This window comes from Cetorhinus maximus, chromosome 7 (genome assembly GCF_964194155.1).
Source record: "Cetorhinus maximus chromosome 7, sCetMax3.hap1.1, whole genome shotgun sequence".
Classification (NCBI taxonomy): domain Eukaryota; kingdom Metazoa; phylum Chordata; class Chondrichthyes; order Lamniformes; family Cetorhinidae; genus Cetorhinus; species Cetorhinus maximus.
In genome coordinates, this window is record NC_135885.1 from 99947538 (window position 1) to 99966904 (window position 19367).

A 19367-nucleotide genomic window follows, 5' to 3' on the forward strand; every position below is an offset into this window, starting at 1 on the left:
CTCCCCTCTTTGCCCTCTCCTCATTTGACTGCAACAGGATTTTTTGTTTGAAAAGAATATACTTGCCAGTTCAGTGCATACTTAGCTGTTTATGTGCTGTGATCACAAAAGAACGAATAGGACAGGTTTTCTTGAATTTAACAAAGAAAGAGGTTACTTTATGAGACTTAAGCCGACCTAAGTCAAAAAATACGTACGCACTTTCATATTTGCGCATACACACACTCGAAGTACAGACACACACACTCGATATACACACACACACACTCAAAGTATACATACACACACACTCAAAACACACACACACACACACAAATTACAGAGTGGGGAAGGATAGGTTGGCAAAATTAGAGCCCAGAAAAAAGTAAAAGAGTATACAGCCTGTAGTTTAAAACATAGAAAGTAGGAGCAGGAGTAGGCCATTCGGCCCTTCGAGCCTGCTCCACCATTCATTATGATCATAGCCGATCATCCAATTCAATACAAAAACAAAAATACCTGGAACGACTCAGTAGGTCTGGCAGCATCCGTGGAGAGGAGCACAGTTAACGTTTCGAGTCCGCATGACTCTTCAACAGAACTGATGAAGAGTCTTGCAGACTCGAAACGTTAACTGTGCTCCTCTCCACAGATGCTGCCAGACCTGCTGAGTTTTTCCAGGTATTTTTGTTTTTGTTTTGGATTTCCAGCATCCACAGTTTTTTTCTTTTATCCAATTCAATAGCCTGCTCCCGCTTTCTCCCCATATCCTTTGATCCCTTTCACCCCAAGAGCTATATCTAACTCCTTCTTGAAAACATACAATGTTTTGGCCTCAACTACTTTCTGTGGTAATGAATTCCACAGGCTCACTACTCTCTGGGTGAAGAAATTTCTCCTCATCTCAGTCCTAAATGGTCTACCCCATATCCTCAGAGTGTGACCCCTGTTTCTTGACTCCCCCACCATTGGGAACATCCTTCCTGCATCTACCCTGTCTATTCCTGTTAGAATTTGAGATGTTTCCATGAGATTCCCCCCTCATTCTTCTGAATGCCAGCGGATATAATCCTAACCAACTCAATCTCTCCTCATATGTCAGTCCCGCCATCCCAGGAATCAGTCTGGTAAACCTTCGCTGCACTCCCTCTATAGCAAGAACATCCTTCCTCAGATAAGGAGACCAAAACTGCACACAATATTTCAGGTGTGGTCTCACCAAGGCCCTGTACAATTGCAGCAAGACATCCCTGTTCCTGTACTCGAATTCTCTGGCTATGAAGGCCAACATATCATTTGCCTTCTTTATCGCTTGCTGCACCTGCATGCTTACCTTCAGCGATTGGTGTACGAGGACACCCAGGTCCCGTTGCACATTCCTCTCTCTCAATTTATAGCCATTCAGATAATAATCTGCCTTCCTGTTTTTACTACCAAAGTGGATAACCTCACATTTATCCACAGTATACTGCATCTGCCATGCAGTTGCCCATTCACTCAGCTTGTCCAAATCACACTGAAGCATTTCTGCATCCTCCTCACAGCTCACCCCCTGACCCAGCTTTGTGTTATCTGCAAATTTGGAGATATTACATTTAGTTCCCTCATCTAAATCATTAATATATAATATGAGTTAATGGGGTCCCAGCACCAATCCCTGTGGTACCCCACTAGTCACTGCCTGCCATTTGGAAAAAGACCCATTTATTCCAACTCTTTATTTCTTGTCTGCCAACCAGTTTTCTATCCATCTCAAATAACTACCCCCAATCCCATGCGCTTTAATTTTACATGCCAATCTCTTATGTGGGACTTTGTCGAAAGCCTTCTGAAAGTCTAAATAAACCACATCCACTGGTTCCCCCTCATCAACTCTACTAGTTACATCCTTGAAAAATTCCAGTAGATTTGTTAAGCATGATTTCAATTTCCCTTTCATAAATCCATGCTGACCGATTCTGCCACTGTTTTCCATGTGGTCAGCTATTAAATCTTTTATAGTGGACTCTAGAATTTTCCCCACTATTGACGTCAGGCTGACTGATCTATAATTCCCTGTTTTCTCTCTATCTCCCTTTTTAAATAGTGGGGTTACATTAGCTACCCTCCAATCTGTAGGAACTGTTCCAGAGTCTATAGAATCTCGAAAGATGACCACCAATGCATCCACTATTTCTAGCGCCACTTCCTTAAGTACTCTGGGATGTAGATTATCACGCTTTAGGGATTTATCAGCCTTCAGTCCCATCAATTCCCCCAACACTATTTCCCTACTAATACTGATTTCTTTCAGTTCCTCCCTCTCACTAAACGCTGTGTTCCCCAACATTTCTGAAATGTTATTTGTGTCCTCCTTTGTGAAGACAGAACCAAAGTATGTATTTAGTTGGTCAGCCATTTCTTTGTTCCCTATTATAAATTCCCCTGTTTCAGACTGTAAGGGACCTACATTTGTCTTCACCAAACTTTTTCTCTTTACATACCTATATAAACTTTTACAGTCAGTTTTTATGTTCCCCACAAGCTTACTCTCGTACTCTATTTTCCCCTTCTTAATCAATATCCTTTACTGAATTCTAAAGTGCTCCCAATCCTCAGTTCTGTTGCTTTTTCTGGCCAATTTGTATGCCTCTTCCTTGCATCCAAAACCATCTCTAATTTCCTTTGTAAGCCATGGTTTGGCCACCTTTCCTATTTTACTTTTGCGCCAGACAGGAATAAACAATTGTTGCAGTTCACCCATGCGCTCTTTGAATGTTTGCCATTGCCTATCCACCGCCGTCCCTTTAAGTAACGTTTCCCAATTCATCATAGCCAACTTGCACCTCAAACCATCGTAGTTTCCTTTATTCTCCAACTGCCAGGGGAATTAAAAAAAAAATATTGTCCATGTATTCCAAAGATGACTTGATTAGCTTGTGTCTGGAAGGAATCTAGCCATAGTGCCGTTGTCCAACCGATTAGTCTAAATGGCTCATTTCCTACAGCTGAGTACCTCAGGTGATTGCTATAGATGCCTTGCTAATGAGACAGGAGATGTGAGTCTTTCCCACTCCCCTGAAGTCATTCGTCGGGACTTTCAGGACCCACTGTGGTGGGTTTTCCTGCAGCGGATGCGACGATCATTCAAATCCCTGTTGACTTGGGTGGATGCAACTCACTCATGCACGAACAGACCTGTCAATACACTCATTCACAATCACCACTCTTTCTCTTCCAGGATAAGTTAGCACATAACAGGCAGCAGCAGCACCTGACTGAAAGAACATGATGTCATGATGTCAACTGCATGACATCACTTCCCTTGAGGAGGCAGTACTGGTTGTAATTGAGAAGAGCATGGCAAATATCATGGCCACAGGCAGAGCAGAGGACATATCTCCTAGAGGTATGTGGCCAAATTAGCACCTGAGCATATTCGTAATTGCTCCTGATCCCTAATCCCTAAACCTATCCTCACTCACAAACTCCTCATTACACACACTATCTCATTACACACATTCTCCTATAGTGATCAATACACACATCAGCCTAACCCTTCCAGCTCCATCATTGGAAGCACCCAGTAGCAAAATCCACCTTATACTCTGGAGGAACTCGGAGAGGAAGAAGAGCCATCTTGCCACCGCCCCTCCCCAAACCACTCAGAGAAAAAGGACAAGGAGCATCAAGGAGCCCTAGCAAAACTGGAGTCAATGGGAATCAGGGGGAAAACTCATCGCTGGTTGGAGTCATACCTAGCACAAAGAAAGATGGTTGTGGTTGTTGGAGGTCAGTCATCCAGGACATCACTGCAGGAGTTCCTCAGGGTAGTGTCCTCGGCCCAACCATCTTCAGCTGCTTCATCAATGACCTTCCTTTCATCCTAAGGTCAGAAGTGGGGATGTTTGCTGATGATTGCACAATGTTCAGCATCGTTCACGACTCCTCAGATACTGAAGCAGTCCGTGTCCAAATGCAGCAGGACCTGGACAATATCCAGGCTTGGGCTGACAAGTGGCAAGTAACATTTGCACCACAAAAGTGTCAGGCAATAACCATCTCCAACAAGACAGAATCCAACCCCTTGATGTTCATTGGCATTACCATCACTGAATCCCTCACTGTCAATGTCCTGGGGTTAGCATTGACCAGAAACCATACTGGACTAGCCATACAAATACTGTGGCTATAAGAGCAGGTCAGAGGCTAGGAATTGTGTGATGAGTAACCCACCTCCTGACTCCCCAAAGCCTGTCCACCATCTACAAGGCACAAGTCAGGAATGTGATGGAATATTCCCCACTTGCCTGAATGAGTGCAGTTCCCACAACGCTCAAGAAGCTTGACACCGTCCAGGACAAAGCAGCCCGCTTCACTGGCACCACATCCACAAACATTCACTCCCTCCACCACCGATGAACAGTAGCAGCAGTGTGTACCATCTACAAGATGCACTGCAGGAATTCACCAAGGCTCCTTCGACAGCACCTTCCAAACCCATGATCACTGCCACCTAGAAGGACAAGGGCAGTAGTTAGATGGGAACACCACCACCTGGAAGTTCCCCTCCAAGTCACTCACCATCCTGACTTGGAAATATATCATCATTCCTTCACTGTTGCTGGGTCAAAATCCTAGAACTCCCTGCCTAACAGCACTGTGGGTGTACCTACACCCCATGGACTGCAGTGGTTCAAGAAGGCAGCTCACCACCACCTTTTCAGGAGCAATTAGGGTTGGGCAATAAATGCTGGCCCAGCAATGCCCACATCCCATGAATGAATTAAAAAAAGAAGGAAAAGGCACTGCTTCAATTGCTACCGCTGTAGTAGGCACCAACTTAGAGACTGGCAGCGCGTATAACTTAGAGGTTAGGTTAGAACATTGATCTTTACATGGCACTAGTGGGTAGCATCCAGGCTGGGAGGAGAGGTGCCACAATGTCACTTGCCAGGGAGCAAGGTCATATATTTGTTCAGCCATAGAAGAGTCAGAAGAGAAGCTTGCAGGGCCAAGCTTCAGAAAAAGGCCGACAGATGTGACAAGCCAAATGCTTAGTATTCTGGAAAGCCTGCCTGAAACCTTAAGAGTCATGGCTGTGGGGATAGAGAAGTCCTCCTGCAGATTGGCACAGAGCCGGGAACACACCCTCTTCAGCATGGAGAAGTTGACCAGTTCCATCCAGTGACGTATGGAGATCAGTATTTGATGATAGAGGGTGCAACTCCCACATAGCAGCTTGCAAGAAAGACCAAACAGCTTCCACAGAATGGCAAAGTACTGCCATGCAAGATTAGGTAGCTGTTGTGGTGGCTGTGTGCTCATTGGTTGAAAGGCACTTGCAGAGCATCTTAGCTGTCCAAAGATCTATCTTCCAGCAGATCACCGTCTGGCTGAGCAGAGGCTATGAAGTAGTGGTGTGGAATCTTGGAGCAGGAAACTCTTGACCTTCTCCCAGATGCCAGCATTCCAAATCTCTTCTCTGCCCCTGTAGTCAGTTACAGTCATCAGTTACAGTCATCAGTTACAGTCAGTTACAGCAACTTACAGTTGCCTGTCAGCCAGGCAGCCCGGACTTCTCAAACCCATTATGAGATGGTGCAGTCTGTGACAAGGACATCATACTCCAGAGGCTTTTGAGGGAGTTTCAGGAGGATATCTGAACTGTCCTCTTCAAATTCTTAGCAAATCCAAGAATGCCAAATTACAAACAATCACAACAATTTATATTACAGGAGAAAAGTGTGCTGTTAGGTTGGCAAGTCAACTCTTTTTAGCTGAGGGTTTGCCATGGCGAAAGGAATGAGAAGCTATAGGCTCCCCAAAACCCAGAGTTCAAAAAAGGCACAAGGTTTGAACATATTCCTTTTGTTTGCAGAGAATGGAGCCCCACATATGAATGTGTGTTGCTTCCAGCAAGTGAAAATGAGCCACGTCACAATCTCGGCTGGTTATCTTAAACTGGTTGTTCGTGTAGCTATTAGCGCACTCAGGATTCTTCAGCAAGCTCTGCCTAATCATGGAATCACATCTAATAGTAGACATTTTGGTTTTGGAAGACAGGCTGGTTGAATATTGTCTGTACACTGGCTATTATAAACAACTGAAGGAACATGTTATTTGATTTGCTCAGTCAATCATTGGGATCTGTGGCCTGCAAAACTGGCATTGCACCAGTACTGAAATTCATACATGGGATTGCTCAATTGTGTAGAAGGCAGTCCTTTTGTACTGTCAGCAGCATCCTGTTGGTGGAAAACACCACTTGCATAGCAGTAACATGAAATTGCTTTCTTAACCTGTTGTTCAAATTTTTGAGAATCTTTGCCTTTCCAGGGTAATTTGAGGTAGACCGGACAATTCTCAGGCCCAAGAGTGGCGGCCTTTGGCCCATTTGTGAGTTTGCACAGCGAACAATGATCTTATCAGGATAGCCATTGTCTCACAGTTAAAGATTTTAATGTTGTTGGTTCTGTCATGTGTTTATTTTTGCTCTGGATAAAGTATGATAATAAAATGACTGCATAATGGTGGATTTGGTGTTACTTTTACAGTATTCTTCATGGGAAGGGCTTGGAAGGATTGGGTGCAGATAGTGGACTTTTTAATCGACTGAGTTTTGGAGATAAGGCATTTGACAACATTGTTCTGAGTCTGATGTGAGAGGCCATCTCTCAAAAGAGCTCTTCAATTATGTGGCCGTGAGCGTCCCTCCCATGTATGGGTTATCTACCTGGAATCCTTCAGTGATTTCTCTGATCCACCTCATATTTCTCCTCCTCCTCAACCTCCTCCTCCTCTTGTGGCTCCAAAGCTTGGCCCTCTGGCACAAGTACTGATGGCAATGGCTGGTCCCTCATGAACACTAGATTGTGGAGCATTCAATAAGTCACCGCAGATCTTTCGCTCACTTGTCCTCCTGTTCCTCCTCTCCCCTCTCCTTCAGAATCTTGAGCTGCTCTGTCTGGCCTTATCTTCTCCTTCCATTCCTTCTCTAGACCAAGGGGGGATCCCGAGCATGCCCATGACCAATCACACCCCTTCCCCTGGTCATTCCTATAAGGTAGAGCAGCACAGTATTTGCTCTCTTTAGGTGGAGCTCTCAGAAAATTTGCAGAATTAATGTTGATAGAGTGTCAGTGAAGACTTGGCAAAGTGTCCCAGAAAGCCCTCTTCAAATACAGCGCAGTCAGTGTAACTCCAGTAGAAGGTAAACAGTGAAAGCTCAGCATGGCTTTAAGTAGCTCACAATTTTCACCAATGGCTTCTTTACTTCTGCTCAGCTGGTTGATTTAAGGAGACATCATTCATTGCAGTGCTAGTCAGAAAATGGCCTGCAGCCTCTTTAATGAGTGTTAATAACTAATTTAATTGGTTATCAGTGCCTTGATCATCCTGGGAGTGGCAGTTCCATGCATGGGCCTTTACCAAGTTAGTGTTTTGTGCTAAAGACAGGCTAACCAGGTTTTGCAACTCAGATCCCATCTTCGCTACCTTGAAGGTGCTTTGGTGCCCAAGGTACCTGGGGTAAATAGTTCCTATTCTCTTTAAGAATCTCCACTTGGAAATTCTATGCTCACCTTCTACAATTTCACTAGTAACCTCCTGTTTGGAAACTGAAGGAAAGTATATATTTAATAGCTCTATAATTCTCTCACTCTGCACTAAAAGCTTGCTTCTTTCAACAGTTGTTGGTTCTACCCAATCTTGATCTTCTTACTGGCTGTATACTCGCCAAAAGTCTTTTTTTATTGACTTTCAATTTTTTTTTAGTTATTATGTCTCATTCTCCAACTTAGCCTTTCTAATCTCCCTTTTTGTAATTTCCTATATATTATTTCTATTTGTATCAGCTTTCATTTTTTGTTATCAGCTCCATAAGTGTCAAATGTTTCTTTCTTCATTTTCAAATTTTACCTATTATCTCTATTTATCAATGGAAAGCCAAACTTTGATATACCCTCTTTCTTTTTTTAACTGGTGTATAATTTATTTGCACTCTTTCTGTCTCATATTTAAAATATTTCCTATTTCAAATCTAAATTCTATTTGCCAACTTTCTATTCCATTTTATCTTAGCAATGTTCCTGTATTATCTTGCCAAAATTTAATTATCTTTTTCTTTCTAGTCAAGTACCCTTATCCTCACCTTTTCTTTTCCCTTTCTATTACACTAAACTTAATTATATTTTGATCACTGTCACCCAAATGTGCCTGACTTTTAGATTTCTTACTTGCTCCACTTTATTATCTCCAAAGTGTTTTTAACACTTTGATGATTATAAGGTGATTGACTGTTATTTGGGCTGGAATTTTTGAGTCAATCAAAATAACAGAAAAATTCTGACAATCAAACATGTTGGGATCTAAATGTGACAATTTAATGTGTCTCAAAGGGGAGCAACAATAAGCAATTCAGTAGTGCAGAGTCCCAAGGCCAATCTGCACAGGAGTTTAGACCATGCTAACTTGGTCGGGCCTTTTTTAAGACACCCTGGTTAATATCTTAACATAGCACAGACCTCATAAAAATCTTTCACTGAGGTTCAGATGCTAATATCTGACCTGGTCTCCTAAATTCATTTGCACTAGTTAAACCTTGTGTTTGACAAATTGATTTGCCTTTACCTAAAAATTCAATGCCATTGGATGGAGCATGCTATAGACTGAGCTAAACGATGCCACAACCAATGGATCAGGTCAAATTAAGCTCCACAGTCCTACTTTCAGTTGTGAATGGTGGTGGGCAATTAAACAACTAATGGGAGGACGAGGCTCCACAGGCATTCATACCTAAATGATCATGGGGCCCAGCATATTATGCAAAAGACAAGGCTGAAGCATTTGTAGCCATACTCAGCCAGAAATGTCAAGTGGATGATCCATCTCAGCCTCCTCTTGAGGACTTCAGCATTACAAATGACAAATCAGCATGATACTAAGAAATGGCTGAGCACACTGGATACAGCAAATGTTATCAGCCCCCTGACAAAATCCTGGCTGCAGTACTGAAGATTTGGACTTCAAAACTAGTCACATCCCTACCCAAGCTGTTCCAGTATAGCCATAACACTGGCATTTACCTGACAATGTGGAAAATTGCCCAGCAATGTCCTGGCTACAAAAAGCAGGACAAATCCAATCTGGCAATTACTGTCATATCAGTCTACTCTTAATCATCTCCTTTAAAGTTTTTCCTTGATTTTACAGCTGACCTGACTTAGGGGCTGTGCTTGATTTCTCCCTTGTTTTTGTTAATTTAGTTTATTGTTTTGACTCAAAAGAGTTACTCTTAATCATCAACAAAATGCTGGAAGACTCAGTTTGAGTTTGGCCACGACCAATTGGCTCCAGACCTTATTACAGCCTTGACCCAAACATGGACAAAAGAACTGAATTCCAGAAGTCAGGTGACTGCCGCTGACATTAAGGCAGCATTTGACCAGGCGTGCCATCAATGAGCCTTAGTAAAACTGAAGTGAATAGGAATCAGGGTGAAATTCTGCACAGCCTTGAGTCATACCGAGCACAAAGGAAGATGGTTGTGGTTGTTGGAGGCCAATCATCTCAGCTCCAGGACATTGCTGCAGGAGTTCCTCAGGGTAGTGTCTTAGGCTCAACCATCTTCAGCTGCTTCATTAATGACCTTCCCTCCATCATAAGATGAGAAGTGGGGATGTTTGCGAAGATTGTGAAGACCGTTTTCAGTCCTACTTGCACCTCCTCAGATACTGAAGCAGCCATGTCCACATGCAGCAAGACCTGGACAACATTTAGGTTTGGACTGATGAATGGCAAGAACATTCATGTCACACAAATGCCAGGCAATGCCCATCTCCAACAAGAGAAAATCTAGCCATCTCCCCCTGACATTCAATGCCATTACCAGCACTGAATCCCCATCATCATCATCCTGGGGATTAAAATGGACTGGAAACTTAACTGGACCAGCCACTGTAGTTACAAGAACAGGTCAGAGGCTGGAAATTACTCATCTCTTGACTGCCCATGTCCACCATCTACAAGGCACAAGTTAGGAGTGTGATGGAATACTCTCCACTTGCCGGGCAACATTCAACAATATTCAAGCACCTTTGAAACAAGCAGTCCACACTTTTGCGTGTGCAGTTGCCATCAAACAGATCCAGCTTTCACTAGTGAGAAGTCCAAAACATGACTTGTGGGTTTTACACTTTTTAGTAGAAGGTCTAAGTTTTACTCGTGCAGCTGCCTCCGTAAACCATGGTTGTGCAAATTACAACCCACCCCCGGCAAAAAATGGTGGGTGTCAGTTCAGGGGCGGAACTTCCGGGATTGGGGCTCTGGCATGATAAGCCAGAGACACTCACAAAAATTCAGGCCTGAAAGACAAATAGAACAATGGAGAGAGCTAGAGATTGAAATAATAAGTACATGGGACATAAGAAGAAATGCAGTTATAGCAAAAGTGCTCTAATTATTTTTTGGATAATGTACAATTAATATTGTAAACCAATTAACATTACTTATCAATGCAAATATTATCAGGGTTGATTGATGAAGTAGATAAACACTGTGCCTTTTAACTCTCGAACCAAACTTACACCCAAACAAATAAGGCAAATATTTCCATACTTCCTCCCTCTCAACTGAATTTTAACTTAATGTTGCTAAGCGACTGGGGTCATAGTGGGGGGAGGTAGTGGGATGTCCATGAGCATACAGGGAACCCAGAAATAAGTGCAGGACATATATCAGTGGTGTTTTAAGCCAGCCAAGGCACTTAGGTTGTCTGACTAATTCGCATGAGTGTATGTGATGACAACCCGCATGAGTCAATTTCAATTCTAATATTTAAAGGGACACCACAAAGATGAAATCATCGGATAGCGGAGGTGGTGCAACAAAAGAAGTAAGTGTCGTAATGGAGTCTCAGTGTGGCAGGTCTGCTTCTTGCTTCACCGATGTCTCTTTGGATTTATTGTTGTGTTCTGTAAACGCCCATAAGGAGATGCTTTTCCCCATTGACAGGAGCAAGAAGCCTGCAACAGAAGGCAAGTAGGCATGGCTGGATGTTGCTCAGGAGGTGAGCAGTGGGAGTGTGATGCCACGCTCCTGGATTTGATGCTGAAAATGGCTTGATGAGCCAATCAGGGCAGGATTGGTATGTTAGCATGTTCAGCTACATCCTGCTGTATATAACATGCCAAACCCCTCACTCTGCCTTTGCAAGCCTATTCTTGCACATAAATCCTCACACCAAATTGCCTTGCAGGTGCATCTATTACTCTCTGTCCATGCACTCACTCATACTCCGATTTGACCATTCACCACTGACACTCACCCTCACCTAACGCAATGTCACACCTCTCCCTTGTGGTCACCATCAACAAATGCTGTTCATCCATCTGTTCAGCACATGTCATTACTATCAATCATAGGTTTGTTCTTTCCCTTCTTGCAGAAGAGAGCACAGAACACAAGGAGAGGCAAAGCAATGGAAGTGGTCCTCCAGCAATCTTGCAATTACCAAGTGTAGAGGAGGAGATGATGATACCATAGGAGTCTTGGCATGCCTGGCCCTCAGTGATGAAGAGATGGGGGCCTCCTAGCTACCTGGTGACACATGGCATACAACACCCAATCATGTTGACTTGATGTCAGCAGTCGGTGAAATATGATCAGGTGTATAATGACCAATTAAACATTCTTATTGTGACACTTCTAATTCATATTTTTAATCTTCCACAGGCTCCTCAAACCTTCCTCAGGAGTTGTTCACGGAGGATGATAATGACTCCTCTCCCTTGGCTACAAGGTGATGGCCTCTCCCTCTCTCCCCACTGCTTGGTGCCAGTCTCTCCCTCTAGCCCCAACACTCCATGCCAGTCTCTCACTCCACCCTAACCCACCCCATTTGGCTCCGCCACCACCCACCTTGCAGCTCCACATGTACGCTGATGACACCCAACTCTGTTGATTAATTATCAGACTGCTTGTCTGACATCAATACTGGACGAGCAGAATAATTTCCTCCAATGAAATATTGGGAAGACTGAAGCTATTATTCTTGGTGTCATATTTGACCCCGAAATGAGCTTTCAATGACATACCCCTGCCATCTTTCACCTCCATAACATCTCCTGAACCCACACCTGCTTCAGCCCTTCTGTTGCTCAAACTCTCTTTCATGCTTTTGTTACCTCCAGACTTAAGGCAATTCTGGCCAGCCTCCCATATTCTACCCACTGTAAACTTGAGGTCATCCAAAACTCTATTGCCCCTGTCCTAACTCATACCAAATCCCTTTCATCCATCATCCTTTGTGTTCGTTGAGCTACACTGGCCCATAATTTTTTTTCATTTGTTCATGGGATGTGGGCATCACTGACTAGGCCAGCATTTATTGCCCATCCTTAATTGCCCTTGTTCAGAGGGCATTTAAGAGTCAACCACATTGCTGTGGGTCTGGAGTCACATGTAGGCCAGACCAGGTAAGGATGGCAGATTTCCTTCCCTAAAGGACATTAATGAACCAGATGGGTTTTTACAACAATCGGCAATGATTTCATGGTCATCATTAGACTTCTAATTGCAGATTTTTTATTGAATTCAATATCAATATGCCATTACTTTTCCCCCCTTGATTTTAAAATTCTCATCTTTGTTTTCAAATCCCTCCATAGCCAGGCCCTGCCAATCTCCATAATCTCCTCCCTCTAAATATCTGCACTCCGCTAATTCAATTTTTCAGCATTCTTGATTTTAATGGCCCACCATCGATTGCTTAGGCCCTAAGCTCTGGAATTCTCTCCCTGCACTTCTCCATCTCTCAACATCTCTTTCTTCCTTTTGACACTCCTAAAACCTATCACTTTCATCAAGCTTTTGTCACTGGCCATAATGTCTCTTTATATGGCTCTGTGTCATATTTATTTTATCATTCCTCTATGTCCTCTGTCTGGGATGTTTTATTACATTAAATGACCTATATAATTACAGGTTTTGTTGCTCTTGTCATCAGCAACGTTTAAGTGGGTATGCATTGTCTTCAAGCAGCAAGCCGATAAGTCTGCTCCAAGTTGCAAAGAAATCTGAGAGGGCGGACTGTCACAGGATGAAAGTATCATGGCAGCTGCTTAGGAATCTTGTGTACACCTGTGTAGAGATCTTTTTGTAGTTACACAATGGCTATATATTAATGGGGTAGAAGTCCTTGCAGTTGATGAACACTCCTGGGTGATCAATGGGCCTCTTAATTGCCATATGTGTGCAATTGATGACGCCCTGTATCTGTGGAAAGCCAGGCCAAAGCCGCAAATCCCGGTACTTGCTCATTCTGACTGGCATCATCGGTGACAAAGGGTACATAATTGCCTGCCTTGGCAAACATGGCATCAGTCACGTTGGTAGGTGACTCACTGAAAAACCCTGCAAATGCTGCCATTTGATCCTTGGAAGGAGCCAAAGGCAAAGCAGTTGGGTGCAGTGGTAACTTTGACAGATACTGGCCAAGTGTAGTCACCTGATCCATTTGGCAACAGATCTTCCTTAAGCAAGCCACAAATGTTTAATGTGAGACTCTGAGTCTCCTGAGACACTGGTAGTCAAGATGCTGATCCTCTCTTCACAACCTGAGTTGCAGATATCTCTTCCTGCGAACTGCAACTCTCTGCTTATCCCCTCTCTCCCATGAAGACACAGGCCTATGAGGAGAAGGTTTTGGCTTTTCCTCATGAGGCGTTGCTCCTGCTGCTGGTCCCCCTGTTGCTGGTGCTTTTCCTGTTGCTCCTGGCAGTTGTTGATGCTGCTGGTCATCTTGCTCCTCTTCTGACATCCAGGCTAACCCATATTGTTCTGATATATCACAGACACAAAGTTGACATCAGACGTACAAACCTCCCTAGTAATGAAAGTCACCTCTAAAGTAGTGAAAGCAACATCCAAAATAGTGGAAATCATTAGGGGTGCGGTCCCAAGAAGCCCAGAAAAGTTGTGCACCTAGAGTTAGACTCAAAACTCCTGGTATGTTAGCATCTAATGAGCTCTTAACATATTTAAATACACCTCTCTGAAGGGATCTCTCACAAGCAGCCTAAAACGCTGCAGTTAAATATGGGAAGTTGACGGTTTGGAACTGTCAAATTTCAGAGCTATTAATTCCCAACCAGCACCTGAAACTCACTTCCTCTTGGAAGTTTAAGTTCTCCCAGAGCCTCAGTGGAAATTGGCAAAATGCCTTTCTCAGTGGCAGGGCAGTTATCCTCAAGTAGGAGAAACAAATACTTTGTGGCTGATTAGCGGGAGACTTCAGTGGCATCCTTCATAGTGAAAGGATGTCAAATGAGAATCAATTAACAATATGAACAGAAGGGCTCATTATTTAAGTTTTCTTGCTTGGGATAAATGTATTAAAGTACGTAGGATTACTTAGGATATATGGCATGAAAAAGGCCATTCGGCCCAACAAGTCCACGCCAAAGTTTATGCACCACTTGCGCCTCCTCCATCTTTCCTCATCTAAATCTACCATCATTACCACCTCCCTCATATACTTTTTCAACTGCTCTTTAAATGCATCAATGTTATTTGCTTCAAGAACTCCCTGTGGTAGAGAGTTCCACATCCTCACCACTCTTTGGGTAAAGAATTCATTATTGGATTTCTTGGTGACAATCTTATATTGATGGCCTCTAGTTATGTTCTTCCCCACAAGAGGAGACATTCTGTTTGTACCATTTTACCAAAACCTTTCATAATTTTATGGACCTCTACTAGGCAACCCCTAAGCTTTCTTTTTTGAAGACAAAAGAGACCCAGTATGTGCATTCTTTCTTAAAATGCTGCATTTCTGGTATTGTTCTCTGCCCCTTCTCCAGTGTCTCTATACCCCTTTCTAACAGCATGCAGCACACTAAGTGTGGTCTAACAGTGATTTGATACATGTTTAGCATAACTTCTATACTTTTCACTTTTCTAAGTTGCAACACATGCTATAAATAAAAACTTAAACCAAGCTTCAGACAAGGAACAAATAACTAAATTCAACCTAACTATGGAGACAAAAGGAAATGAAAGTAATTTTATGAGGAGCATTAAGATACTTACATGCTCTTAATTATTTCTACACAATACAATTCTTGCCTTTTGGGTAAGTTGTTGCAAGGTTTGTACAGGTAATGGGCCGTATTGTTTGATTTGGTTTATGAGTGCATTTCAGACATATGTATACACTGTAAGTTTGTTCTATTCACATTTGAGCATTCCTGATCCAGTTGTTACTTTTCCACCAGTTGTTTTGATTCTGAGTGCTTGTTTTTCAGCTTCAGTTATTGCTCTTTCACTGGTAGCTCTAGCTTTACATTTTCACCTACTTTAACTGTGACTGAACCCTTCTGTTTTGCTGTTTGACAAAATGTTTCCCTCCATTTTATTTGGGCAAGTTTTTCCTGCTAAGCCACCAGCCATTATGGTGACTGAAGCCGAAGGCTGAATCATTTCCAATTGGATGAAGACAGTTTCCCCTTTGAACAGTTCTTCGCATGAAACAACCTGGTATTGAGAAGAGATAAAAAGGGCAATGTCCCTAATATGACGGCGTGACATAACAGGAAAAAATGGTCGGGATGGTGATGAGAGGATGTTCTGTTTGGTGTGGATTGAATTGATGCCTATGTCTGTAATGACATCTCATCTTCCTCATCTGCTGTCAAATTGGCAACTTAAGTTTCCTTTGAAGGCTCAGGATACTTTCTGTCCTCTTAGGTGGTTGTAAAAGACCCTAGACACTAGTCAAAGAAAAGCAGGGACATTCTCCCTATATCTTGGCCAATCCTCAACCAAAATCAATAAACAGATGAAATGGCCATTGCCACCTTGCTATTTGCAGACCTTTGCCATGGCTGCTGAGTTTCCCTACATTATAACAGTGACTATGTTTCAAAAGTAATTCATTGGTTGCAGAGTGCCTTCTGAGATTGTTATATAATGTTAAAAGGATCAACAGGGTGGATACAGAAACATTATTTCCTCTTATGGGGGAATCAAAAATGAAGGGATGTAATCTTAAAATTAGTGCCAAACCATTAGGAGGGATATCAGGAAGCATGTTTTCACATAAAAGGGTAGTAGGGATCATGAATTATTTCCTTGGGACAATTGGAACTCACTAGATTTTTGTTAGGCTAGGCTATTGAGGGATCTCAAACTAAGGCAGTTAAATGGAGTTGAGGTATAGATCAGCTATGATCTAACTGAAGGATGGAGCAGGTTTGAGGAGCTGAAAGGCCTGTTTCTGTTCCTAATGGTCCCATCATCCCATATAAATCCAAGTCCTTTCTTTCTTCCTTCCTTTCTTCCCTTCCTCCTTCTAGTTATTATTGGTATTTATGCTATGAAATGTTGTTTCAACAGTTTTGCATGTAAACAATGCTGCTTTATGCTTCACCCGTGCGTCCAGTCATCTGTCTGCGATTTCCTGGTAGATGTGTGTGCGTGTCTTTTATGTCTTTCCATTGCATCTTGGACACCTCTCCAATTCAAGAACAGACAAGGAGTTTCTGTATTATCTCATACTGTCTCTGAAGTGTCAGTCATTTATGTAAGTTAGAATATTATTTTACTACTTTGGCCTTACTCAAATAAACATAGCACCAAATTAAAAAGCTATGACATGTTCAAAGCAGCTGCTAATTCAAGAAATAAAAATACAGTATGGTATTTGAAGAGCATTTGTAGCACTGGGTAGGAGGGGATAAAAATTTGAGGCTGGCATTGTGTTCAGACCACCCAGAAATCAGGGAAATACAGCACTGGAAATGAAAGGTTGTAGGCCTGAGGCCTGCAGCCTCTAATCTTTGCAATTTTGTATTTTTGCATTTAATTTCTGCTTTGCTCCTTATTTTAAGCCTATTGTGAATATTTAAAATTATTTTGTATTAAATCTTACTTGGTAGGAATTGATCTTAACCCAGCAATGATTGCACTTTGATTAATTATCAATAGTAATCAGTAGTGATCTGTTTTCCCGAACCTTTTATTCATACTGGCCATGCACAGCTAGTATTTAGACTACATCTTTGTTTTCCACTTTTCAAGTTGGAATACTAAAATAAATTGTCTTCTGTTTATCCTCTCTCTTACTGTATTCAGTAACCCTTGGACTACAGGCCAGGATGATGCATTGAGCAGTAATAGTATGGACATCAGAAAATGAAGTTTGGTTGATGGACATAACAATTGAAAGGTGACTGATGGGAAGACACCATCAAAAGATGAGTAAGCAAATTGGATATTGTGAAGCCTGTTTGGCCTTTCAGAGCCTGTGAGAAGAATTGGTAAGAACTGAGGCTTGTTTTGGGAAAGGATTGTACCAGGCCTCAGAAGGCTAGAATGGAGCCAGAAATTTGGCTTAAAAGGACACTGCTTCAAGGACTTGCCATAGTGAAATAGTCACGACTGAAGATGGGAAGTAGGGCCAGGAATGGAATGACTGGCCATAGTGCCCACCTGTAGGTTACTCAGCTTGGTAATGTATGTACCAAGGAGGTGGTAACATATGTACCGATTTCGGGTGCTGTTGTGGAACAGACTAAGTTGGGGTTATCCATTTTGAGGAGCTGTCGTGGAACTGACCAGATTGGGGTTATTCTTTGTGCTTTAGAAAAACCTGTCTGTCTTCTTTTCTTCTAATATATATAAAGTGATTTCTCCTTTCAATAAAGTTATCTTTCTTTCTTTTTGCTTATTTTTCTTTTTATATATATTAATATATTATTAATTACAATTATCATATTATAATCATTATTCAATATTCAATAAAATTGTTGTTTTAACACATTGCTTGTTATAATCACTCATTCCTGTTACGTCCAGAGTATGGCTCCAAACCTAAGTGAGACTCCGAAAGGGACTCTCAGGTCCCTTCCTCAGGTCATAAATCTGGTGCTAAAAATGAATCTGCTCCTCTTTTTTTGGGTGCAGGGCTCACAACTCGCGATCTGCTCATGCCTAATCCCGTTGAGACAGGCAACAAGCAGACCTTGAGCTGCCTCCTCATTTCATGTTTGTAGCGTTCAGCTGAGTGCAACCCACACTATTGCCTGGCTGAAGACTTAATAGGGCCCTAGCAGCATATGTGGCTAACATCTGTTGCAGCTAGCCTCCACCTCTTAAAGACAGCCTGGCCCTCTTAAAGGGCAGCTGGGCTCATTACAAGTAAGCTGATGCTGACTGCCTGAAGTGGAATTGGCTACAAGTGGAGGGGAAAAAAAAAAAATTGGAGCACCTGGAAAGAGAGAGGGCTTCAAATTTTCCAGATGTGATGATGAAATCCTTAGTGATGGATGTCAACAGGTGGTGAGAGGCTACGTTTCCATAGGGAGACCAGGAGACCCTCAAGGATCACCTTCCAAAAGGAATGGGAGCTGGCGGCAAGGGAGGTCAATTCCCAGAGTCCGGCCCTGAAGACACGGCAGCAGTACCTCAAGAAGTTCAACGACCTCACGGTAAGTGAAATCAAGGTCAGTGAATGCATCTTCAAAGTGCATCTAATATTCACATCTCACGCTGCTGAATGCACCAAAGCCCTAATACTCCACATCACCAGTCCCTTGCAGTCAAAAATCGGGCCTAATATTCAGATAGTTTACCCTCACATGCCATCCAATGCTGCCAGCCTCCTGCCCATCTGTCACAGCTTTACATATCTCCAGCTTTTTAGCTGTGGGAGACACATCACCCAAACACAGTGCAACACAATCACTGACATTCTTCCGTTTCACTTACTGGACAAGGGAAGCACATAATTGTAAGGAGCAGAACAAGATTGGTGGAGGTCAGGGATGCCTCCAACTTGAGCCCTGTGGGCCAACAGTGGGCCAGCTGCACAAAACTCAGTGCGCCTGGGATTGCCGAGAATATTGAGGAAGGTGGTGTGTTACTGCCTACTGCTTCTCGACTCCCACCTCACCCTTACCCTGCTATCTGGCATGTAGTGCAAGCTGTTGATGGTGTGACCATGGACCTCTTGCTTTTTAACAAACCCCATTTATTTCACCCCCAGCGACCCTTTTTCTGCTTTCAAACAACCAAGAATTGCTGCCCGCTGAGCTGATGGAGTCTCTTCATGAAGGTTAAGAGCAGCACAACACCACTGATGGAGAAGCATCATCTGATCTGATACTGATAGGCACCAGCTCAGATACTGACATTGTGCAAACTTTAGAGGGTGGCGTAAAGTTGGGATCTACATGCAGTGAAGTCTTGGGCATGCTGCAGCCAAGCCAGGAGAAAATGATAACCTGTGTGCCAACTCACTGGAGGGCGAAGTTACACATGAATTCTATCACATGGGGCTCGCATGAAGACTTTGATGAGGTGTCATACAGGAAAACACAGATGAAGGTGTACAACTAGATATTTAGTGA

General features: G+C 42.8%; 1 long non-coding RNA gene across 1 annotated transcript; it reads left to right on the forward strand.

Moving 5' to 3' along the window:
* Nucleotides 1-3235: 3235 nt before the first annotated feature.
* LOC144682494 (uncharacterized) lies at nt 3236-17768 on the forward strand. The gene is made up of 3 exons (XR_013577055.1): nt 3236-3367; nt 11405-11625; nt 17109-17768. It is a non-coding gene; the product is annotated as an uncharacterized LOC144682494 (long non-coding RNA).
* Nucleotides 17769-19367: the final 1599 nt, after the last annotated feature.